The sequence below is a fragment of the Dermacentor variabilis genome, chromosome 9 (genome assembly GCF_050947875.1).
Source record: "Dermacentor variabilis isolate Ectoservices chromosome 9, ASM5094787v1, whole genome shotgun sequence".
NCBI lineage: Eukaryota > Metazoa > Arthropoda > Arachnida > Ixodida > Ixodidae > Dermacentor > Dermacentor variabilis.
In genome coordinates, this window is record NC_134576.1 from 151,344,268 (window position 1) to 151,360,078 (window position 15,811).

At 47.0% G+C, this 15,811-nt stretch overlaps 1 protein-coding gene across 5 annotated transcripts in view; it reads left to right on the forward strand.

Moving 5' to 3' along the window:
• The window catches only part of LOC142557839 (uncharacterized), a 265,220-nt gene that overhangs the window by 49,017 nt on the left and 200,392 nt on the right, over positions 1-15,811 (forward strand). Inside the window, exon 3 of one of the 5 annotated variants that reach the window (XM_075670038.1) lies at positions 4,153-4,220. The exons of 3 other annotated variants lie outside the window; for them this stretch is intronic. The gene's annotated coding sequence lies outside the window, so the exon portion shown is untranslated. Of the gene's footprint in view, positions 1-4,152; positions 4,221-9,796; positions 9,939-15,811 lie in introns of all 5 variants that reach the window. One more of the 5 variants, XM_075670037.1, reaches the window with a different exon arrangement.

Sequence of the window (15,811 nt, forward strand, 5' to 3'; positions counted from 1 at the left end):
GCGGACAAAGGGGCCGCCGCCGACAGAGAGGAATACGTATGCACCTTCTGACGCCCCAATGGGGTCTCCACATGCTTACCCGGAGCACACGCAAGCAGTGCCCGAATCCCACCAAAAAGTTGATCAGTGGGTGAAGCCCGTTGACCTTCCTGTGGGCGGGATGACAGCCGAGTGGCAGTGTTTTATGACCCACCGCCATCCCATCCAGGCAGGGAGGAGAGGTACATGAAGCCTGCAGAAATACAACGCAACGTAACAGCATCATGAATCCACCGTGAGCGCCCTCCCCCCTGAAAAATGCTCCCTAAAAATGCAAGGCTGGCGGCTTCAGTGCCAGTCAAATCAAGATACAGAAAACAACAAACAGTCATTACTATGCGGCACCAGAGCTACCCATTAACAGATAGAAACCAAAAATCACCAGCCGCCCCCCCCCCAAAAAGAAAAGAAAGAAAGAGAGAAGAAAGAGAAAAAGAAACAAGCCATTAGAATAAACTAAACAGGCATAGGTCTGAGGCACGCAACAAAGCAAAAATTCATGCTAAGCTATGCTGTAACGCGAACATCTGCAATAAAGCATCCACCAGTGAAAAAAAAGCAAGGGTAACAATAAAAAGACAAACGCTTAGATACACAATGGCATTCGGACACAAATGCAAACAAGTGAAAATAAGAAAACATCGGCCTCACCACACCATCAATCAAAACAAAAGCAAATAAGGTAAGCACTTTGAAAGACATACAAAGACAAAGTCCATGTAAATAATCTCTCGGTAGTCCAAACACCAGGCCCACATGCCACACGTGTGATGTTACGCCGCTTCAACAGTGTCTGGCAGTGGCCTCTGGGGCCGGTGCTTCTGGCGGTGGCTGCTCCTTAGCACGGCCATGATCCGCGCCAATCATCGTGCCTGCACAGCCTGATCCGAAGCCGTGCCGTCACCGTCGGCATGCCTCCATCCACGTCGACATCACCTGCTGGCTCAACACGGCAGTGAAAACTCGTGCAGAACACTCATAGCACAAGACACATAGATACAAATAAATCAATAACATGAAAGCAAGACAAGACATACACAAATAAACACATACACAAAAGCAAAATGAAATGGGCTAGGTAAAACACAGAGAAACGAGTAGCCGAAGAAACAATGAACAAGCGAAAGGACAGAGAAGGAGGGAGAGTAGCATGCCTGATTTCAGCGAAGTGGATCGCTGAGACCTTTTTGAAGAAAAATGATTGGCTAATCCAAAGTTGTGACTTCATATAGGCAACCCTTGTCTCAGCATAAATGGTTTCTTTGAGTTCAGCCGGACACAGTAAACATGGTCTTCACTAGTCTGATAACATAGGACTTCGGCACTGGTGGAAATTCCTTCTACGGACGCACACTGTCCATCTGCGACACCAAGCACAATGAATTATCGCGACACGATGTCTATGTTAATGAACAGACATGCAAGGTTTGGCGATAGACAAAAAGTTGCTCCATGCTGGGCCAATTAAGTCGCAGAGTGAATCAATTTTAAAAGAAAACTTTAGCTCTCCGATCACTGGCTGATACTTGTCGGAGTGATGCTAAATTGCGTTTCTCTGATGGCGGGGGTTACCGCCTTCAGTGCAACTCTCACATTTTGGCTGAGCTCGTTGTGGCCCTGCAGAGTGAACCGTGCGCTCCCACGCGCTCATTGCAATACCAGCCACGTTTCAGCGCTTTGCCTCCCTGAGGCTGTTGCAAAACTATGTGCAATTATTTACAAAACGGGTCATTGTGTGGTCCCTTCGGCACTCTTTGGGCAGTTTAAGAAAATTAAAAAAGACGATTCCAGCACCCAATAGGGGTGGCTGGTTTCGTTCCTCCAGCTGGCTCTCCACCCGGGCTTCCCTCCTTGTCATCACCGTAGGGTTTTGAGGGAGCGCCCCCTTCTGCGCAGGTGACAGGGGATTTCCAGGGCGCTTGCTCCTTCGCGGAGTGGGCTTGTTTTGTGGCCTTTGTCTCCGCTCGGTGGATGCTCTGCCAATGTGGCCCTTCAGTGATGGTGCATAGGGCAAAACCAGTAGTTGGTCTGCCTAAAAGGGAACCTTCGGTGACACTGGGCATGAAATAGTGCGCCAACTATTACGGCTTGAATTTTAGTGAGGAAAGGTGCGCATCAGCTAAAAACTGCCGTGCAGGCCACTGAGTTTCCAGCCAAACACCGCAGAGCGATTGTTCTCACCTGCCTTGGCATGGAGGGGCAGCGGATTTTCTCTACACTGAAGTCAGCAGACTTGTCGTCATCGGCCCTCCAAGTGTAGCTGACACCGCGTTGATGAAGGATGCTTACGACTCTGCCATCTTCTTGCTTTCTGACCATTTCAAGTGTCCAGTCAACGTCATCGTGGCTCGACAGCAGTTAGTTGCCAAGCTCAACGTGCAGGTGAGACAGTGAAAGAATACATGGCTGCTTTACAAACCCTCATTGCCGACTGTAATTGTGGAAGCCTTACCGATGAGCTGCTGCATGATCAGCTTGTTTCGAAAACAACAAGTCATCATTTACTTGAACGGTTACTTACTGAAGGCTCCTCACTGACGCCCTCATGATCACAAATCAGTACAAACAGGCAGTGAGTCAAGCTAATGAATTTTGCAATGATGCTTCAGTTCATCACACTAAAAAAGCACAAAGTTTTCCTCAATCATCAGAACAGACAGATGGCCATGTACATCATGACAAGTCCAAAGCCAAAGCATGCGGGCTTCCAATACAAGGTACTATGAACCTTCGAGCATGCTATCGTTGTGGAGCGAGTTGCCATCTTGCAAATAGCCCTCATGTAAGGTGCTCGAGTGAAGATGTTGGCGTTGTGGGAAGATTGGGCATCTAGATTTTATGTGTAAGTCGTCTGGTCATTCAGCGAAAGTTCGACAAGTTGACGATGACGACTCTTGCTCACATGGCAGCAAAAAAAAAAAAAAAAACAATTTGTGTTGTTTAGGGACACAAACATGGCATTTACACATCCGTCTGCGTGGAAGGTCAGGCTATCTCATTTCTGGCTGATATGGGATCATCTGTCACTATTCTAGCAGGAGAACTCTATCACTATCTTTTTACAAGTACTTGCCCTTTGAAGCCTACCTCCGTACAGCTTTTCGAGTACTCCAAGTGTAATGATGTTTAATTAAAGGTGAGGAGCAGCAGATAAACAGCAGCCTAGCAGCAGAGAACAGCCCGAGCTCTTTTGCTAATCACAGCACGTGTCGTCGTCATCTCCAAGCTGCTATTGCAAACACAAGGCGCGTATGCTTCATTAGATTGGCCCCGGGTGTGAAACGGAGCCATCCTGGTGACTCAGGGAGATGAGGGGGTCGAAATAAGGCTTCAGCCGGTTAACATGCACTGTCTCCAGACCTCGACAACGAAGGTCCGGCAATGACGTGACAGGCTTAACGATATAGTTCACAGGGGAGGAGGCGTCGATGATCCGGTACGGACCGTGGTACCGCAAAAGTAGTTTAGAAGAACGGCCAGGCATGCGAGGTGGTATCCATAGCGACACAAGGGAACCAGCAGGGAAGGCGGGCGTGGCCTGATGACTGTCGTGTCTTGTCTTATGATGCCCCTGATTGTTGCTGGTCAAAGAAAGAGCCAGCTGGCGGAAATCTTCAGCGTATTGGGTGACTTCCGAAATAGTTGTGCACTCAGAAGCGTCAGGTCGGTACGGCAGGATAGTATCCAGAGGACACGAAGGCTCACGCGCATAAAAGAGAAAAAAATGTGAAATACAGGTGGTCGCTTGTGTCGTGGTGTTATAAGCGAAAGTAACGAATGGGAGTACGGTGTCCCAATTGGTGTGGTCGGACGAGATGTACATGCTCAACTTGTTGCCCAGTGTTCAGTTGAAGCACTCCGTGAGACTGTTCGTTTGGGGGTGATACGCAGTCGACTTTCGGTGAATGATCTGGCACTCGCGAAGTAGTGATTGTATCGCTTATGACAAGAAGACCCCTATCGCTGAGTAGTGGTCAGTAGTGACGGGTCTGAGGTCGGAGAAGGAACGGGTAGAGTAGCCACATCAGGTGTCATTGGCAAGTGAAAGAGCGCGTCAGCGTTGGAATGCTTTCGACCAGAGTGGTATACAACACGAATGTCATATTCCTGCAGGCAAAGTGCCCAGCGGCTGAGGCGGCTCGACGGCTCTTTCAAGGAGGCGAGCCAACAAAGGCGTGATGGTCAGTGATAATGCCGAAAGGGTGGCCATAGAGATAAGGACGAACTTGTCCAATGCCCTAATGATGGCTAAGCATGCCTTCTCTGTAATGGTATAATTCGTCTCGGCTTTTTTAAAGGTACGGCTGGCATAAGCCATGACGTGTTCTTCATTCAGTCAGTCAGTCAGTGTTTTATTTTCACCAAACAAAAACATCTGTGAAAAAGGGGAGATGGCGACAAAGCTGCGGATACTGCAGCTTGACTAAGCACCGTCCACCCTGTAGGAGCAATGACAGGGTAAATGTGCAAGCAAAAAGCGAAGAATTATACACGCAAAAAGTGAATAATTAAAGTGACAGGGTAAACACACAAGGGAAAGCAAATAATTATTGTACGCCAGTACGAAAAATAATTATAGTACATACAGCATCATATTCGCACATAATAAATCAAGAGAAAACGAATGGCATCGTAGTTCTAAGCTAAGTGAAAACATAATGATATAAAGCAACACAATTTAAGAAATGCGCAGTTACAAAAACAAACTAATTACATTGGTGGGGTTTAGTGTTTTGATTTCAATGTCTTGCTGCTCATATGCGTTAAGAGTGCTTGGTAATGTGCGGGTAAGCCTTTGCATTCCATAAATAGTGCATGAGAATGGAGTTTTCTAGGTTGGTTTATACCGATGGAAGTAAATACATTGAGTATGTTCAAGATTTTCAAGTGTGAGAAATGTGTCAAGCTTCCCGCGATTTGCACTAATGTAGGATTGTAGCAGCCTGCATTTGTATATATTGTTACGTGTAGAAAGACACAGACGAAAGATGCTATTTACACGCTATTTACACTGGAGCCAGGCAGCCAGGCCGACACTCGCTCGTGCCAAGGGCACCGACCAACTTCTTCGTTGTTCACGCGGCGGCTCGTCTCTTGAGCATCGCTCAATGATATCGTAATATTACCCCCCCCGCGGCAAAAGCACCGTCACGGTGCTGTTAAATATCCAAGGTGCATGGAGAGTTGTAGGACTTGAGTCGGGCAACGTGGACAATGTCACTGGTTGTCACAGCGGAGGACGTAGTGGGCGTGGCTAGAACGATTTCATAGGTGACATCGGTCACTTTATGTATCACGCGATATGGGCCTGTGTAACAGGAAAGCAGTTTTTCACAAAGGCCGACTTTCAGCGATGGTGACCAAAGCAACACGAGGGCGCCGGGAACAAAATGGGCATCACGGTGACGGAGGTCGTAGCGTTGTTTCTGCTTGTCTTGAGACACTTGTAGACGAGTGCGCGCAAGTTGGCGAGCATGGTCAGCATGGGCGATTGCATCACGGGCGTAATCGGTAGTTGAAGCTGTGGCGGACGGAAGCACAGTGTCCAGTGGTAGCGTCGGTTCGCGGCCATACAAGAGGTAAAACGGGGAAAAGCCAGCAGTTTCGAGATGGGAAGAGTTGTATGCAAAGGTAATGTAAGGTAGAGCTAGGTCCCAGTCACGGTGGTCGTCTGAAACGTATTTGGATAGCATGTTCATAAGGGTGCGGTTCAAACGCACAGTGAGGCCGTTCGTTTAGGGGTGGTAGGAGGTGGTAAATTTATGCTGTATTGAGCAGGCACGCATGATGTCGTCAATGACTTTGGCCAAAAAGGTGCGGCTGCGGTCTGTAAGCAATTGACGCGGAGCACCATGCATCAAAATGATATCATGTAGGAGGAAGTCCGCAACATCAGTTGCACAACTGGTCGGAAGAGCACAGGTTACGGCGTAGCGGGTCGCGTAGTCCGCCGTGACTGCAACCCACTTGTTTCCTGATGTAGATTCCGGAAATGGGCCGAGAAGGTCCAAGCCGACACGATGGAAGGGCTCGGCAGGGATGTCGAGCGGCTGCAGGTAACCAGCGAGGAGCTGGGAAGGCTTCTTGCATCGTTGGCAAAGTTCACAAGCGGCGACGTAACGTCGTACGGAACGGGCAAGGCCCGGCCAGAAAAAACGACGACGTACACGGTCATAGGTTCGAAATACGCCGAGGTGTCCTGCCATTGGTGCGTCGTGAAGCTCTTCTAGAACAGTGGAGCGGAGGTGTTTAGGTACTACAAGCAGGAACTCAGAGCCGTCCGGATGAAGGTTACGACGGTACAGAGTACCGTCACGGAGGACGAAGAGGCGTAGAGCAGCATCGGCCGGAGAGTGTTCAAAACGGTCGATGAGTGCTCTGATGTAGGTGTCCCGGCGTTGCTCGTCGGCGAAATGAAGCAGCTGGGATACAGAGAATACGCAAGAAGCTCTGGCAATATTGGAGGAGTCAGAGTTGTCAACAGGGTAACGCGACAAACTGTCAGCGTCTTGGTGCAGGTGGCCAGACTTGTACACCACGGAATATGAAAATTCCTGTAGCCTCAAAGCCCATCGACCAAGCCGGCCTGTAGGATCTTTTAGCAATGAGAGCCAGCAGAGAGCATGATGGTCAGTGACTACGGAAAAAGGGTGACCGTAAAGGTAAGGACGGAAATTCGCAACCACCCAGACAACAGCAAGGCATTCGCATTCCGTAATTCCGTAATGGAATAGTTGCGCTCCGATGGTGCTAGGAGGTGGCTCGCATAAGCAATAACGTGATCTTTGCCACGCTGACGCTGGGCTAAGACTGCACCTATGCCATGACCGCTGGTATCTGTACGTAATTCTGTAGGGGCATCAGGGTCGAAGTGGGCGAGAATGGGTGGTGAGGTTAGAAGAGTGACGAGACGAGAGAAGGCGGCGGCTTCTGCAGTATCCCACGAGAATTGTACGCCTTTCTTCAAAAGATTAGTTAGGGGCCTAGCAATTGTCACAAAATCTGGAACAAAACGACGAAAGTACGAGCACAGCCCTACAAAACTTCGAACGTCTGCGGCTGTCTTCGGAACCGGAAACCCTCGGACAGCGCAAGTTTTGTCGAGATCAGGCTGTACTCTGGAAGTGTCAACGAGATGGCCCAGAAGAGTAATTTGTCGGTGGTCAAAACGACATTTGGACGAGTTAAGTTGCAGCTTCGCCTTGCGAAAGACATCAAGTATAGTTGTGAGACGCTCAAGGTGAGTGTCGAACGTTGGCGAGAAGACGATGACGTCGTCGAGGTAGCAGAGGCATGTGGACCATTTGAAAACTTGGAGCAAGGAGTCCATCATACGCTCAAAGGTGGCAGGGGCATTGCATAATCCAAACGGCATTACCTTAAATTGGTATAGGCCATCCGCTGTAATGAACGCAATTTTTTTCTCTGTCCATATTGTCAACAGCAATCTGCCAATATCCCGAACGAAGATCAATAGAGAAATAGCTTGAAACGTGCAGGCAGTCAAAGGCGTCGTCTATACGTGGGAGCGGGCAGACATCCTTTTTTGTAATGCTGTTCAGGTGACGGTAGTCTACACAGAAGCGCCACGTGTCGTCCTTCTTCTTAACCGACACCACAGGTGACACCCAGGGACTTGATGAAGGCTCAATGATGTTTTCATCGAGCATTTTGTTCACTTCATCTTGAATTACTCGGCGTCCCGACACAGAAACTCGATACGGTCGTCGGTGAATAGGCGCAGCATCGCCAGTAAGAATGCGATGTTTGACCGCGAGCATCTGGCCTAAAGGGTGATTGATGAAGTCGAAAATATCGCGGTAGGACGATAATACTTCGCAAACGTCTTCAGCCTGCGTAGAGGACAGATCCGTCGCAACCATTTTCTTTATGTTGGGATCGACGCCCGAGGCTGGCGCGAGGGGCATGCTAAGCTCGCGAGAAACATCGGTCGATAACGCTGCCACGTATTGGTCGCCGAGACAATCAATGGTGGCAAGGCAAATACCTTGCGGTAGAATTTGCTTTGCCAATCCAAAGTTACAGACAGGCATACGAGTGTGGTTCGCAGTAATAGTAAGTATACTGTGAGGCACGGTGACGTCATACTGTATTAGGATGTCGGGCAGAGGAGTGACGAGGTACTCGCCATCAGGAACTGGTGGGAAAGACAACAGTTCAATGTAGGCTATGGACTTTGGCGGCAGGCGAAGAAAGTCGGTGGAGCGTAAGCGGCAGTGGGGTGCGTCAGAAGGTTCTGCTAGCATCGGCAACTCAAGGCGAAGGGTACTGGAAGAGCAGTCAATAAGAGCAGAATGGGCGGAGAGAAAATCGAGGCCGAGAATAAGGTCGTGGGGGCACTGAGCAATTACGGTGAAGAGGACAGGAGTGTGGCGGCCGGCGATGCTGACACGTGCCGTACACACGCCGATGATAGGCACAGTACCGCCATCCGCAACGCGGACGACGCGTGCCAACGCTGGGGTGAGAAGCTTGTTCAGTCGTCGTTGGAAGGCAGCACTGATAATAGAAAGATGTGCTCCTGTATTGATGAGTGCCGTGACAGGATAGCCGTCAACGTCAACGTCAAAAAGGTTTCGGTTAGTAGGTAATGTGAGCAGAGGATTTGAGGGCAGGGTCGACAACGCAGCTTCACCTCCAGAAGCTGCAGTGCCTAGTTTTCCGGCTGGGTCTGGGAGGCGATAGGCGGCGAAGAAAAGCGGCGGGGTTGGGGCGAACGAGACTGGTGGTGTCGAGGTGAGGGCGAGAGGCTGTAGCGAAGGTTCGGAGCAGGGGCATCAGTGGTAGTGGGTTCATGGCGGGTGGCATAGGGTACTGAAGGTCCAAAGGTGCGGGAATAAGTGGCGGCGTAAGTCCGAGGAGGTGGTGGCCATCGGTTGCGGCAGTGACGGGCGACGTGGCCGATGCGACAGCAGTGGAAGCAGATCGGCCTGTCATCAGGGGTACGCCATTCAAACGGGTTGCGGCGAGATGTGGCAGAAAAGGACTGCCGGGGACGAGGAGGGCCACTAGATAACTGGAGAATGCTGGGTCGAGACGTGGAACACACGGTGTTCAGACCCATGTTTTCACATTCCTGTCTGACGATGGCCTGAATCATCGCAATGGTGGTTGCTGGCGGATCGGGAGGCGTCGTGGAGAAGGCTGGCGAACAGGCGGCCTCGAGTTCGCGGCAAACAATTCGGGTGACGTCGTCACAGGTGGTGGTCTGACGCGGTAGACCCTCACATGTCGACATAGCAGCAGTGTTGGGTAGCCGCGCAATGTGGTGTGAGATACTGTGGCTCTTAGCCTGTTCAAGGCGACGGCATTCTTTTATAATGGCGTCGATAGTCGAGACATTACCGAAAACAAGCAAATTGAAAGCGTCGTCGGCGATGCCTTTTAGCACATGTGCCACTTTATCTGCTTCGGACTTATGATCGTCAGCTTTACGGCATAGAGCCAAGATGTCGAGGATGTCGGAAACGTATGGCTCTGTAGGTGACTGGACACGAGATGCAAGAGCCTTTCTCGCGGCAGCCTTGCGCCCAATGGGGTCGCCGAACACTTCCCGTAGCTTTTCTTTGAAACTGTCCCAACTGGTTATTTCGTCATCATGCGTTTGGTGCCACACGCGTGGGGTGCCGCCGAGATAAAAGATGATATTGGCGAGCATAATCGTTGGGTCCGACCTGTTATTAGCGCTGGCATGTTCATATAGCTTGATCCATTCGTCGACATCCTGTCCCTCCAGGCCAGAGAACACACCTGGGTCACGATGTGGGGCAACCGTGACGATTGGAGCAGTCAGACAAACCGAAGCCGTTGCAGAGGCGGGCTCATCACCGGGAAGCATGGTGACAAGCTCAGTGTGCCGACCACTTCGGAGTTCCGTGGTGAGGACGGGGATCGCTGACCTCCACCAGAAATGTTACGTGTGGAAAGACACAGACGAAAGGTGCTATTTACACGCTATTTACACTGGAGCCAGGCAGCCAGGATGACACTCGCTCGTGCCAAGGGCACCGACCAACTTCTTCGTTGTTCACGTGGCGGCTCGTCTCTTGAGCATCGCTCAATGATATCGTAATAATATCGTTCGCCATAACAATCTTACGCTTAACAAAATGTTGTCTGGTCTGTTCAAGGTATGGTATGTTTTCTATTGCCCTAATAGCTTGCTGAAGTATTTTTAGCTTATTCAAATTGGTTAATGTAGTGTTTCCCCATTTTGAAGCACAGTAGTTCAAGCGAGCATGGAAGAGAGTTTGATAAATAAGTTGCTTCATGGTAAGAGGCAAAAGACATTGACAACAATTTAAAGCACCAACCACGTGTCTCAGCTTTAAGCTAATCTTAAACATTAAACATTAAATTACTAGCCTATAAGTCACTTATCCATTCAAAGCTAGAGTATGGGTCAGCCATATGGTCCCCGCATCAAGTATGCCTCGTAGATGACCTTGAAGTGGTACAAAATCGTGGCATCAGATTTGTTCACTCATCTTATTTTCACGAAGTTACTACCCTGAAAGCGGAATCTGGGCTCCAAACTTTATCCCTCCGCTGACGCATAGCAACACTTTGTCTATCCTATAAGCTTTACTATTCATCACTTAACAGTGCTCCTTACATCACACCGCCCGCATACATATCTCCTCATTCTGGTCACCAACTGCAAGTTTTCCATACACGTGTGAGAACTGTTAATTTTTCAGCATCTTTTTTTTCTCATGCAGTCAAAGACTGGAACGGCCTTCCTCACAATATCGTCGCTTTCAGCTTGTCCATCATCTTTTTCTGCCAATGTGACTGAGCACCTGTTGTCGCAAAATTGAGTCTTTTATTTACTCTTTATGTACACCACCCCTGATGTAATACCCCTAGAGGGGTCTTTAAGGTAAATAAATGAAATGAAATGGAAATCTGATCTATTTGCTCATTCCAGGATACATGTTCATTAAAAATTACTCCAAGCGTCTTAATTGGTTTGGTTACTGCAATTGTGTGTGGCCCTAGGGTAATATGGTTAGTTAACTGTAGGGATGTGCTAAGGGCTCGAAAAAGGACACATTTTGTTTTTGTTTCATTTACCGTTAAATTGTTTTTAGTTCACCAATCGTAAAGCTTATAACAAGTGTTTGCTGTTAGCACCTCGAGAGTACTTAACTTTTTTTCCAGTAAGAAATAGTGTGCAATCATCAGCATAAATAATAAATTTACAATATTCATCAATGTTGATTATGTCATTGATGTAATATAAAAATAATACAGGTCCTAGAATGGTGCCTTGTGGCACTCGGTTTTAATTGGTTGCGTGCGTGATTTAAAGCGATTTATTTCAACGTACTGAGACCGCGCACTCGAATACGGCTGAATAAGTTTGAGTGAGATTCCTCTAAATCCATAGCATTTTAATTTATTTAATAATAATTCATGACTTACGCGTTCAAAGGCCTTACTGAAGTGCAAATTTAATGCAAGTGTCAAAAGCCTCTTTTCGATATTGTATAATATGATTTCTTTCTGTGCTAATAGAGCACTTTCAGTTGAACGTTTCTTTTTGAAACCATATTGACGTTCGGTAATAAGATTGTACTTTCTCAAAAAGATATCAATTCTATCGTTTATTATTTTTTCAATGCATTTCGAGAAAATGGGGAGTATAGATATTGGGCAATAATTGCTTAAATTGTTTTTATCTCCTGTTTTGTATATAGCGGTAACTTTTGCTAGCTGCATGAGCGTTGGAAAAATACCTGTTGATAACACCAAGTTGTAGATATGTGTTTGTACTTCTGCTATGACATCTAATACGTACTTTATTGATCGCATTTCTATGCCATCAGAATCACAGCTGCAACTATTTTTTATTCTACTGAATAGTGTAATTACTTCAGAACTGGAAGTTGGTTTAAGAAAAAGCGTGTTTGGTATCGGATTTATGCCGGTTGCTGTTTGTGTGCTGTGGCGGGTACTTCCTATTTTCACGAAGAAATGATTGAATTGTTCTGCAAGCTCAATTCCATTTAACGTTTTTCTGTCTATTTCCAGATTATCGATATTACTGGGAGTGGCTCCTTGATTCAGTACTTCACTGAGTTTTTTTTCATATGGTATTGCATTGCTCTGGAAGTTGTGGATCGATGATGTGGTAGTAGCAGTCCCTTTTTGCCCTTTATTTTTCTTTTCTCAACTTATTTCTACAGTATTGTATTCGGCCCATAAGTCTGCATTGCGTGTTTTAATGAACTGCTGGTAAAGCTTGTCTTTATGGTTTATCTGTCGCTTGAGATAGTTTATCCATGGTTTCCATAATTTGTTTGGTCTGTGATATGTCTTAAGAGGAAACGATTCAAAGTAAAGTCCTTTAAATGTTGTTATAAAGTTATTATACGACTTGTTTGCATCTCCATCGGTCAAAATATCATTCCAATCCAATTGCTTGATATGGTGCCTAAAGTGCTCCAATGTTTCAGATGTCACTGAGTGGTACGTGAATTCCTCTGGTTTCACATATGCCGGGTTGGTGTGCATTTTTAGGAAAACAAATATAGGCAAGTGATCGCTTATGTCACAACTTAACACCCCTGAAATTCGTTCTTCTGTCATAGAATTGGTAACAAACATGTCCAGCAACGACATTGTTGATTCAGTAACTCGTGTTGGCATAGTAATGACATGTTTAAAAGAGTTGTACTCAAGCACTGATAAAAATTTATTACTTGTAACTGAGTTCAAGACATCTATATTAAAATCTTCACCGACAGTAAGCATATAATTCATAGCATTACATTCATACATAACATTCATAGCAAAATACGATCAATAAATGTTAGGAAATGAGCCATAGAACTGCTAGGAGGGTGATACAGAACAGCGAATACATTTCTACCCTTCTTGATACATAAGGCTTCGTAGTATTTTGTGATAAGGCTATATGCTCCAATTACTTCACAAAACTCTAGTGTTGTTAGAATGGCAATGCGACCTCTTTTACTCTCCGTGCAGTTCAAAAAGAAATGGTTGAACCCCGGCAGCATGAAATGTTCTGACTCACTAGCATACTACGTTTATGTGAACATTAAAAGGTCAAAGTTTATGGTACATGATTCCTACAACAAAGTGATGTGATCCTTTTTTGGTTGAAGTGACCGTGCGTTTAAGTGCATCACTTTGAACAAAGTAATGCTGTTTTTTTCTTGATTTCACAACGTGCTGAATGTTTTCAGGGGCGATATAACTAGCTGACATAACATTGCGAATAGACATCATCGATTGCTTCTGAAACCACAATTGTTAAGTGCTGCTAATCTTTTCCACATCACTTTTGCGACAGATAGCAATGATAGGTGACGTCTCTGTGCGACGGGCAAAGATATTCCCATTCCTTGTCCAAACGAACTTCCAACCATTTTTGCGCTTTCGGGAAATTCTTATCCCCAGGATTTTTTTCATTGACGGGCGCAAGTGCTCACTTATATAGATTGGAGCATCGTTTTGCAATCTGATGGTAGCGTTTGTTATCTTCTTTTTTCGAGCAATATTGAGAACCTTGTAACGTTTTTCGAGGCATTGAAACTGGACAATGATGTTCGGTTCATCTTTCTCTTTAGTCTGCACCCTGTGGCACACATCGACGTCACAGGCTGATATGGGTTCTCCGATAGCTTCACCAACTTTCGTCAGGAGCTGTGCAAGGTTTTCATCACCTGCCTTTACTATTCCCTTGATTTCAATGTTTCGATTTTGCGAGTATTGCTCCGGTTTTAGCATGTTTATTTGACAGTCAGCAAAATCTTTTTCGAGAGCGTTGATCCTGAGTTTGAGAGCACCATTTTTCTTCTTAATACCTTTGTTCTCGTTCAGAACAAAGTCAAGTCAATGGCTTGCACCATCGAGGCTTGTGCTAACATAATTCAAGCTAGATTTTATTTCTTCAAATTCTGCATGCATTTTTCGTTCATCTGTGCGCATGCTTCATTCGGCAGCATCTTTTGTGCTTTTCCACTCGGCTCTCATTTCTTCTTTAAAATCTTGCAACAGCTTTGCGAACTCTTTTGACATGATAGGTACAACAAACACACACAGGAAAGAAAGGGCAAAGGGCAGCAGCGACAGTGGCTAAATATTATACTAGCTATGCCAGATCAATGCAAAAACATGGGCACCAACCTGGAAAATGCAATGGATGCTTGTAAAAATGTGCGTACACCGCTGTCACTGCTGCCAAAATGCTTATACATGGGGCGGTGCCAGATATATGAGGACCAGACGCCGTGACCAGTTGAAGCGTCGTCCGCCAGTCGTTGCTTGTGGTCAATTGTCGTGCTCTTTCGCATACGTCGATAAGATAATGGTTTCTGCAGCCATTCAGCAGTGCTCGGCAGTTCTCGATATCCCTCGGTGCTACACTCGGGGAAATGCAATGGATGCTTGTAAAAACGTGCGTACACCGCTGTCACTGCTGCCAAAATCCGATCCATGGGGCGGTGCCAGATATACGAGGACCAGATGTCGGGACGTGTTGAAGCGTCGCCCGCCAGTCGTCGCTTGTGGTCAGTCGTCGTGCTCTTTCGCATGCGTAGATAAGATAGTGGTTTTGGCAGCCGTTCAGCAGTGCTCGGCAGTTCTCAATATCCCTCGGTGCTACGCTCGGAAAAATGCAATGGATGATTGTAAAAACGTGCGTACACCGCTGTCACCGCTGTCACTGCTGTGGCTTTTTGTTGGGCAAGACCTCACCAAGGCCGACACCACTGGCGTCAGTGTGAAACTCTGTCGGCGCAGTCAGGTCATAATGGTGAATAATCTTCGGTGCAGTCAGCAACTCGCATAACTTGTCAAAGGATTCATCGCGTGCTGATGACCACGTGGAAATGCCTTTGCTTGCGGTAAGCAACTTCGTCAAGGGTGCGATAATAAAGGCAAAGTTCCGCTGAAGTGTCGAAAATAAGAGCACAGGCCTATGAAACTGACCAGGGCCTTGATAGATATGGGCTTTGGAAACTCGGCAACTGCGCGGAGCTTGTCGGGATCAAGAAGGATGCCGTGTTTCAGTTAATGCTGTGTTTCAATTAAATGCCGTGTTTCAGTTAAAGACAGTAAATGTTCGTGCAGCGAAATGGCACTTGTTGAGGTTGAGCTGTAGGCCAGCTGAAGTGAGACAGGTCAGGATGTCATGCATACGGGCGAGATGTGTCGGAAAATTCTGTGAGAAAACAACTATGTCATCCAGGTAACATAAACAAGTCTTCCACTTGTGTCCGCGAAGGATAGTATCAATCAAGCGCCCGAAGGTAGCGGGAGCATTGCAGAGCCCGAAAGGCATAACGTTAAACTCGTACAGGTCATCAGAAGTGATGAAAGCTGTCTTTGGGTGGTCAGCCTCAGCTATGGCAACCTTCCAATAGCCAAAGCGGAGATCTAAAGACAAGAAGTATTCGGCACCTCGCAGACAGTTAAGAGCATCATTGATCCGAGGTAGTGGGTAGATACCTTTTTTTGTAATCCTGTTGAGGCGGTGATAATCGATACACAACCGAATGGTGCGTTCTTTTTTTCTCACTTGAACAACAGGTGACGACCATGGGCTTTGAGAAGGCTGAATGATACCACACTGCAGCATGTCGTCCGCTTGTTCCATGATAACTCAGCGCCCTACTGCGGAAACGCAATACGCACACTATTGCAAGGGGGCATGGGAACCAGTGTCGATAGTATGAGAGACACTTGTCGTGCGATCCAAGGATGGTTCGTTGCAGTCGAA